General features: G+C 35.4%; 1 protein-coding gene across 6 annotated transcripts in view; it reads left to right on the forward strand.

Annotated features, from left to right (window-relative positions):
• The window catches only part of NRXN1 (neurexin 1), a gene marked incomplete at its 5' end in the record, with an annotated part of 479408 nt that overhangs the window by 21893 nt on the left and 447151 nt on the right, over positions 1-10364 (forward strand). For 5 of the 6 annotated variants that reach the window (XM_083857909.1, XM_083857912.1, XM_083857914.1 and 2 more), the window contains one exon: positions 10339-10364. This exon is cut by the window's right edge and continues 276 nt beyond it. Of the gene's footprint in view, positions 1-10338 lie in introns of those variants that run through there. The other variant, XM_083857911.1, reaches the window with a different exon arrangement.

A 10364-nucleotide genomic window follows, 5' to 3' on the forward strand; every position in this document is an offset into this window, starting at 1 on the left:
GGCCAGTCTGGAGCACTGTGTCCAGTTCTGGATCTTCAGCACAGGAGAGACATGGAGCTGCTGGAGCTGGTCCAGTGGAGGGCTGCAAAGGTGGCCAGGAGACTGGAGAACCTCTCTCATGAGAAAAGGCTGAGGGAGCTGGGGCTGTCCAGCCTCAAGAAGAAAGGACTGACAGGGGACCTCATCAGTGTCTCTTAGGGGAGATGTCAGAGGATGGAGCAGGCTCTACTCAATAGGACAAGAAGCAGTGGGCAGGAGCTGATGCACAAGAAGTTCCGCCTGAACACAAGGAAGAACTTTGCTGTGCAGGTAACTGTGAACGGGGATGGATTGTTCAGAGAAGGTGTGGAATCTCCTTTCCTGGAGAGATTCCAGGACCATCTGGACACAACTTGTGCTGTGTGCTCTGGGATGACCCTGCTTGTGCAGGGAGACCAGTCCAAGTGTCCCACTGTGGTCACCTCCAGCTTGACCTGCTCTGTGATTCTGTGAAGGGATAGCAAGAACTATTTTGTTTAGAAACTAACAGTTGTTACTTGAAACACATTAAAGTATCTATTGAATCTCTTTGAATTGTATCCTCCTTTATGGGAGTAAACATTAGAGAATCATGGAAAAAGGTGTGGAGGAATGGATTTCAGAGCTTTAATATTTCATTGATGTCTTGCTATGTGTTTAAGAAGTTTTTCTGTGCTACAGAGTTGGAACATCCATAAGCAGGCTTGTTTCATGAAGTGGCTTTGTAGTGGCAATGACTTAATTCAGCATCACATTTTCTTAAAACTCTTTGTTATGTAGCTGCTACTAGTCCTTTAAAACTTGATGTGAATTGCATTGATAGCTATCTGTGATTATTAGCAAAAAACCTTATGTATTTTATTTGCAATCAGATGAATCAGATTTTGAGACTGCCCTGTGAAATTATCATCTGAATATCTCTGGTTTTTATTTACACAAAGCCCTGGTGTTATATTCAGTAATAAGCTCTTGCTTATGTGGACAGTGTTCTTTCCTCCATATCTCCTGTGTTCTGAAATACTATGACCTAAATTGTGATTGGGGGTAAGTAAAGGTATGAAAAACAGTTGTATCCTGTCAAACCATTACAAAAAAAAAAAAAAAAAAAAAAAAAGTTAGCTTTGCAATTTTCTTTATTGTCTTGGAAAGCGAGTGTTAATTTAAGAACAAACAATAATGCCAGAAAAGCAAAAAATAGCTACAACACATCAGTGTAGGGTATCATCTGTCACACTTCTGTAGATTTCCTGAAACTTTGTCTTTTCCAGAACAAAAATGTATTAAATTTATTTGAATTCAGTTTGCCTTTTCCCTTAGCCTTAAACCCCTAATTTTATATATTCTTTTATCTGACTGCTACACACAAAATACAACTAGAGGTGTGAGGTGGGGTTTTTTTTATTATTATTAGGGCTTATTCAGGTCTTCAGATGTGATTGGGGATTTTCAGTGACTGCTAATTAGTGAGAACACTGACCAGCATACAGCTTAGCCAACCTTTGCCTCCCAGCAGGAATTGCAGTGCAATAAAAAAGGTCTCTGAAGGAGAAAAACTAATATACAGGAAAGAAGAAGGTGGAGGGCAGCACAGAAATAACAGGAAAAAAACCCTGAAAGTAAAAGGTTGAAACATTTCTAGGAAATATGTCACAGCCTCTGGAGATGGCTTCAGCGCTATCATAGCCATCAAGGTTTTTGGTGTGTTAGAAAGTCCTTTTGAGTGTTTCATTTGAATTTTTAAATAGTCATTTCCTGATTCGGGATTTGCCCTTGAATGTTTTTCCCCATACATATGCAGGTGGTTGCAGTTCTGTGTAAATACCTGTGGGTGCTGTTCTCTGTAAAGTACAGACAGGTCAGCTGCTTTTATTGCCCTGACCTTGATCAGAGTCCCTGTTATACAAATAATTATTAATTTTTTTTTCAATTTGCCTCCATTTTAAAATACACATTTATTTATTTGACTGTGGACACATAGTTGATTCTTCTTTCCAGAGCAGAATGTTGTCCATTCACCTAATCCACTAAAGATCTGTGCTGTACTCATCAATTAAAAGTTTCTGTTGTCCTTAGTGCTTTGTCTATCAGTTACATTCATAAAGGTAAAATTTCATTAGTCATTGTAGTGATCATTAATCAATTTAACATTTGGAGGAAGGTTATCTGAATTTTTAATGAAATTTATCAGATATTAGAGTTCAATAGCAATTATTCAAACTAATTTAAATTGGCTCTATTCTTTCGCTGTAGATGAAAATTCTTCTACCTTTGTCATTCTTTGGAAGAAAAAACTGTGTCCAAAAAAATTATATTGAATTTCTTGTAATTCTTACTTTAGTTTTTAATGATAACATATCTGATCCCATAGCTCATTTGAACACCAGACCTAGGTACTGATGGTGGCTGAAAGTAATTCCAGGCTACCAAAAGTAAAATCAAATGCATCCCAAGAAGGCACATTTATCCTGATACTACTTCTTATATACAGCCTTTTGTTAAAAATACAGTTTTGGCTGATTACTTTCCACGTGACAATGAATTGAGATAATGAAACTCAGAAAGTATTTTTGACTAATGGTCTGACTGTCTTTGAGAAGTCTTGAGCTTCTTCTATATGCAGAATTAATCAATTAAAAAAGAGTTCTTATACCCTTTGTAGCTGACACATTAATTCCTTTCATTTCATTTGAAGAGGCAGGGTTGCAAAGAGATGCTAGGCATGGCTTGCTTAGGTTAAATATTTCTAGTGTAGCAACAGGCCATTAGCACATCTCTGCTCATTATTTGGAACAGCAGATTTCTTCAGCTGAGACTTCAGCTTCTCAGATCCCCTTCGTTGCTGTAGGATCCTTTCATAGAATTATTCCTCATATGCTCAGCAACTCAAAGATTTTTTTTGTTTTGTATGTGAAAAATCTTTCTTAAATGAGAGTATCCTCAACAGGCTGGAAGATGTAATAAACTAACTGTTTTCATATTACATTTCCCATGTTTATAGGAAGACCAAGAGTTATAAATAGCTTCTTCCAAACATGTTTTGAAGACTAACACAGAGATCCAACCGACTTTTCCCAAATGTTTTTATGTAGACATTCCTTCAATGGTGCAATCTTAGGCAGAAGCAGGGAAAAAAAAAAAAAAAAAAGAAAAAGGTGACAGTTTTGTCAATCCCCTCTGGAAGGTGTTTTGTTTTACCTTTTTCAAAACCATGCTGTATCTCTTTTTACTGAGTCAAATGCCTCATATTCCTGTAGCATCTCTCTGAGACAACTGCAAAACTGGTTTTATAGCAGTGGCTCATCATGTACATAATACCATTGCAGTGGCATTCCCCCTGCATCTCTGGAAAGCTTATTGCTGCAAAGGGCATCTTTTAACAGGAGTTAATTAGGACTAGAAAATTGCTTGTTGTTTTTTATTGCATCTAAACCCCAGGACATGCTGCACTAATCCTTTAGTGCTGTGTGGTGCCATAAGAGATGTATTCAGCTGATGTCTCAGAAGTTTCTTATTAGCTTTGAAACTGTTCCTTATCAGATCATTTAACTCATTAACTCTTTCTACACGTAAAATGTGTTAGTTGGGGATTATTTTCTTCCTTGTTCTTTCATTTGAAATGTGTGTTTAACACATTAACACCAATAAAGTAAAATTTTTTCTTTCTTCTCTTATTCCACATTTTTACTTAGGACAATGAAAAATGAATACAACTCATTTGGAAAACACTCAGCAAGGGGTAAGGTGCTACTGCTTCATCCAAGAAGCAGTACAGAGAATGGATTTTTATCTAGGACACAGACTGCTTTCAGTTTTTGCAAGAATAACTGCATTTGCTTTTGTGCAGCTCTTCTCTGTAAGATACAAGCATAAGAGAGCCAGCCCTGGATGAGGGGAGGAAGGATTTACCTTACTTGTTTTGTCACTCAAAGAAAATTAACTCAACCTTTCATTTGCACAGGTTTACTTATGGGGAGTAAAATTAAAAATGCTATTTTTTCCTATCATAACAACAGTTTTTCTACCACTTCTGTAAGCAGTCTGATACTGAAAGTCTATGATTCTGATTCTTTGAAAGCTAGAAAACTGCATTTTGCAGTTTAGCTCTAAAGTCAGTGAGAACCTTGAGGACTGGAAAAGGCCTTTGCAAAGTTGTCCACACAGGTTTTAGCTTGGCACAGAAACAGAAGCCTGTATTTATTTGTTGGTATAATCCTGCTCTGGTTTCCCAGCATGTTACCAAGGTTCATAAATCAGTTTTAAGGCAACAGTAAAGTTGAGTAAAAGTAGTTTCTGCTGTGAATGTAGAAGTGATGTGAGAGTATTTGACATTTTGCAGTGTGTTCTTAATATAACAAGAATACCTTTAAAAATCATTATTTTAAACTTTGGAGTTTTGAGTAATTTTTGAGGCATTATCACTACAATATAAAGTGCAGGATATTGTAATCTACTTCTTAATGATGCAACTGCTAATTAGGAAAAAGTTCTCTTATTTTCACCTTCTAGCTATTTAGTAGCTAATGTACACTAAGATGGCACCATTCCTGAAAACTCCTGCTTGCTTTCCTCTCCCTCCCCAATTGCATTTCTGCCTTTGAAGTGCATACTCTGTGTGATTAAATAAAAGGACATGAAAATTAGTGAGGAAATTGCATGGTGCAGCCATTTTAGTTATGAATTTAAACAGCTGTTTAGCAAAATGGAGTAATTTATCACTTATCTAGTGTTCCCTGCAAGTCATTTATCATGAGTAGCAACTATTGTAATTGTATTCTAACCTGATATGGTGAGAAAAGATCAGAGGCTCATACTTCAGAGGTTCATACTTGTGATTGGCTACTGATTTAAGGATTGTGTGTGAAACAAAACAGGAGCCGGAAAACTTTTCCAAGTTTCTTTGCATCATGATATTATACCTGACTTTGTATCAGTTATGCTGTTAATTTTTTCTCAGCAATTAGAATTTTTCTTTGCACCTCCTTTTACTGGAATGGATACTAGTTTTACTTTTATGTTGGACGTCAGTAGTGCAGACCTTGATGTCCAGGATCACAGGTGCATCATGTTTCTTGAGGTAAACGATTATTCTGATAGCACATTCCAGGAACAATGACTATGGCAGTCCAAGGCACTTGGTTATAACAACTAACCAAAGTTTGACTTTGTCATGGTTTTGAGCAGAACATTTTCTGCCAGAGAAAGGCTTGGATTGGTTCACCAGATCCCCTGAACCTGTGGAATGAATAAGCATCTCTACAGCCTGTTTTTACTTCTCTAGTTTTGTTCTCATGTTAGACTAGTCATGATTACCTCATAATGAAATTATTCCTCCACAAAGGGAAGGGACACAGAAATTCGTACTTACTGGGGAGGGAAGGGAGCATTAAAGAAAATGGATTTGGAAAGATTAAAGAAAGTAGATTTGGAATCATGAATCTGATTTTTTTCTCCAAATTTCTTTCTTGGACTCTTCTGTGCAGACTTGTTTCAAGGGAAAGGAGTATAGTTTCTGGAAAGGAAAAGAAAGCTTGTGAGAAATGAAAGGAAGTATGGAAGATTCTTCTGTTAAAAAAAGTTATTCACAAGACATAGGAACAGAAAACTGCTAGTGTATAACAACAGCAGTACTTAAAATTTTAAAAAAAAATTAACTCAACCCTAACTGATAAAACAGACTCTTTTCATTCTCTCGGAAGTAATTTCTTCAGCTTTATCATAATTCCATCGTTTTTTGTTGGTTTCATACTTATGTCTTAAATTTTTTTTACTTAGTATTATTTTGGTTTCTTCTTTGAGTGCCTGTGTTTTATTTCTAGATGCAATTTGGTCATCCTTTATTGTCTGATTGGGGAACAAAAAATGGTTAATTTGGTATAACATTTGAGAACTACTTTATAAACTTTGTAATCTTTCATCTTAAGACCCAGTGAGTGATGTATTAATGGAAGGGTAAAGGCTGACTTCCTAAAAGAGCAGTGTGCTGAGAAACCTTGTGCATGATGCATCCTGAGACCATTCCAGGTTCAACAATGCGCACCTCATGTGGAGAGTATTCCCTCTGTATGGAATGGCAAACCATTAGTGTGCTATAAATGTAAAATGTGCCAGAGAAGTAGCAGTTCAAGCTCTCTGATTTTATTGTATCAGTCGTTCTTGTTAATGGTTTCGTTTACATGCTGTTTTAGTGTACTTTTCCTGAGTTGCGTTACTTTCTCAGAAAGACTTAATAAGTTGATGGTGTAGTGGATAAATGCTTGAATTTTAAATTGTTGTGAAATGGAGCACTGAACAGTACATCTGGGAACATACTAGACTCTGGTTTGGCATAATTTATTTATTCAGAACACATTTAATGTTTTGAAGATTGTAGAGAAGTAACTTGGCTCTTAGAAGTAGAGTATCAGTGGTGTCAGCTTATTTTTTCTTTGACAGTAATTATTTTGGCAGACAGATAAATTGACAGCACTCTACCAGGTTTTGCTGTGTAATACTAGATGGGTTTGTCACAGGAGTTGTTGGGGTTTAGTTAATAAACTTTTGGGTTCTTTTTATGTAAAGGAACATTGCAGCTATCAATAAACAAATTTTATTTACTCTTGCTACAAATTTATTTCTCTTGTCTATTGTTCCATTATTGTTACTACTTAGTAAGATCAAAGCATCTAGTCCTACGTATGTGAGTTACATCAGGCTTGATCAAATTATTATGAATATAGCCAGACCTAGTTTATGATGGAATACTGCCAGGGTGGATGTGCTATAAAACTTGGCATAGTGCTTATGCAGTCCTATAAAACCTGCTAAGGCCAATGGAAGTATTGCTTCCATATATTTTATCAGACTAAGGATTAAATGAACTTCCAAAGAATTGAACATTAAAACTATTGTTGACGTCAATAGGGCAAAGAAACAAACCCTTTCTGCAGCAACAGGTGCTTTAATAGATCACTTCTCTTGTTTGAATCCTTTCTGTGACACAAACAGGCTGTGCCATTCTATATTTGCACATCTCTTGTAATTCTGGATTTTCACTGCCATAATATACAACAATTTACAGTACTTAAAATTCAGAATAAAAACATGTTATACTCCTTTATGATGTTCATATTATCTTGTGCTTTTCTGTGCAGGTAATTACATTTTAATCATTAAATGAAGTGCAACACTTCATACTGGCTAGAATGACTGCCATGCATTTTTAATGGTTTTTCTAAGTGTCATTAAGTGATAATTTGAAAAAATAAACAAACAGCCAGCAGTTTACACAACTGGTTATTAATGAAGCCTGTTTTAATTTGCTTAAAGGATCAACAAAAATCGTGGTATGAAATGTAGCAACAGATTGAGTGGGTTTTTTACATAAAACATTTGAATGTTTTATGGATTTTTTTTAATGTCCATTCTAAATACATGCATTCATATCAAGAGTAAAATAGCTCATCTTTTTGATATTAAAAAGTTGATACAGGGCTGGTTACAAATATTGTTTACTGGCTTATCTGTCCTGTGCTGAAACATTTTGACTTATGTGCCTTCTGCTCTCTGTGTGCAAAAAGCCTGGTTTTCAGTGACAAAGCACAAAAAAGATTTGTAACCTGATTTTCTCTTGATTAGCCAGAATCTTTGCTAGGCTGTGGCAACCCTGTGGGTGTTTTACCTCCTATGTTCCCATTTCAGAGCTGGATATGGCAAGGCAGATTTCGAATTGCAGTGCCCAATCTTTTCCCAAATATCAAAGTTAGATTGAGGGCAAATATGCCTGAGGTTTCATCCAAATTATCATTAGAGGGAAGTTTAATTTTTTGTGAGGAATGAATCACTCTGAAGACTGGAGAAATGTGGAAGTGTTTTATTGGTATTCCCTCCCCTGCTTCAAATAATTTATGCAACATTTGTAGTTTCACCAAACTCGAATATTGTCATATAAGATGTTTGAATTGATGGCAAAGAAACAGTGTGAAAGGAGAAAAGAATAGGTATTTTTTGGTTTGTCAGATGAGCAAAAAAGATAGTTTGGTAGCAAAAGCATGCAGTTAGTGTGTTTATCCACAGTGTTCAGGATTTTTCACCAAAATGTTTCCTCTGAAGTAAAATGCTGTGCTAAGTTTTAGTTTTGTTTTGTTTTTTATTTCCAAGCGAAATTCAGTTTTTAAACAAGTGAATGCTAATTTTATGTAAATATAAGTAATTTGTTCAAAAATTTTAATTTGGTGATATTGAGTACCATGGACTGTATTATTGAAGCTAAAGAGAAGGAGAGAGGATTAAAAAATTAACAATTAATTCTCTAGGGGTATTGCTTGCTTCATTAGGTCCTTGTTTAGGAATAATTTTTTTTAAAGGGCCTGGCATGTATTTAAGTTCTATACATTTTCAGGTCTGTGTGAATGCTCTGGTTTTACAGAAGCAGTTTACAGTGCATAATGTGTGTACATAAATATTTTTCATGTTGATTCATTTATGTCCTTCAGTTTTTTTGTGGTATAGTCATTAAATACCTGGGACAAAACTACAAATAGCAGTTGCTGCATCTGTTTTATCATCTCTCCATTGCAGGTGTTCATGCTGCTTTAATATTCCTGTGCAGCAAGCACCCATAGCAAATAAATTTGCTCTTGAACGTTTTATGCTTTTATTAAATATTCATTAGATGAGATGCAGGCTGCTGCTTTGAGTGCATTGAAACCTCAGAAAATACATTGTTTGTGGATCCTTTATGCACCATGAGCCAAGGTGCTCCTCCTCACATGAAACGTGTCAGGGTCCAGCATGTGTTCCTATCAGTTGCTATACAGCTGAATCTTGCTTTGAGCTGTAAAGAGAGCATAGTTAATAACAGTCATTTTAGGGTTTTTTACATGGTAGTCTAGAGTGATTTGGCTGCTGCCACAAAACAAACAAACAAAACAAAACAAAAACAAAAAACAAAACCAACCAAACAAACAAAACCCCACAAACCCACAAAAACCCAACAAACAAACACAACCCCCCACAAAAAAAAAAAAAAAAAAAAAAAAAAAAAAAAAAAAAAAACCACCAAGAATTCTGCATCAAATCTGAGAGAACACGCTTCAAGTAAACAGAGGCTAATAACTTCTAATGTTCTTATTACAAAGCAAAGTTGAAGCAAAATGCAATCATTATCTGGTGACTTATCTGAAGCATTTTGCAGTAGTGTCTGAATTACCCTATTATTCTAAAGAGAAGCATTTTCAATGTGCAAGATCAAAGTTAGTGTATAGGCTACAACAGAAGACAAATACACCCAGGGGCTTTTCAAAAAAACTGTATCCTCACACCTGTTTTTTGTATGTTCTGTCATTCACTGGTCTCTTAAATTCACACTGTTATTCCCTTTATCTATATATTCATGCATATGTTTTGAGTTTATTCTGATAGTATCACACTGATGTGTGCAGCTCTGTCCTGGAGACTGAGTTTATTCTCAAGAAACGAAATTTTACATCCTCAGGTTTTCACACCTTCATTCCTACACTGCATAAAACCTGCAGGCCTTCATTAGTATTTTACTAACTTATTACTAGCTAAATAATTATTTTTTGCCTTTTCATGGCTCTAAATTCCATACACCTCTAGTATAAGGTCAGTGTACATGTTAGTGTATAAGATTTTAGGGAAATAATAATGTTTATATATGTTATACTTGCATTTTTGAGATTGAAAGCTCAGCTATTTTTGTTTCACCTTCAGGATAAACTAAGAAGAATAACCTTTATGGCACATACTAGTTAGTAATAGTACATCCCACAGAAACAAACCTGTTCATTTACTGATTCATGTTAACTTGCTCTCTGGCTCTGTGCTCTATGAAGCTTTAAGGTAGATTCCTAAATGAATGCTTTGTAGATTTAGTTTATTCAAGACCTTAGGCAGAGCTACTGGAAGTATCTAGGTTATTGATTCTTCTTGAGGTGTCATAATTTTAGTGAGAGTTGGGAAGGAAAAGATCTGTGCTTTGACTAGTATAATGCTTTGGTCTGTATGTTCATGTGAATGTTATCTATTTATATGTATTTCAGAACAGATTGCTTAAATAGCATTAATACAATTGCTGCTGCAGTTTATTTTCTGAGTTTAATCATGTACATGAAAATTCTGTTAGAAAATAGTTAAAAATATGTTCACAGTAAATCTCATTTATCTCCTTCCTTCATGGATTTTAAGTGTTTTAAATGAATTATTTTTTGATACAGTGCTTACACTAATACTGTTAAATTAGCTATGAAAATAATTCATGCAAGTTGCCTTTAATTAAGTGCCAGCGATTTATTTGTTTGTTTCTCTCCTTTTGTTTGCCAGGAAAAGAAGAATACATTGCGACATTC

The sequence above is a fragment of the Zosterops lateralis genome, assembly GCF_965231275.1.
Source record: "Zosterops lateralis genome assembly, chromosome: 3".
Classification (NCBI taxonomy): Eukaryota; Metazoa; Chordata; class Aves; order Passeriformes; family Zosteropidae; genus Zosterops; species Zosterops lateralis.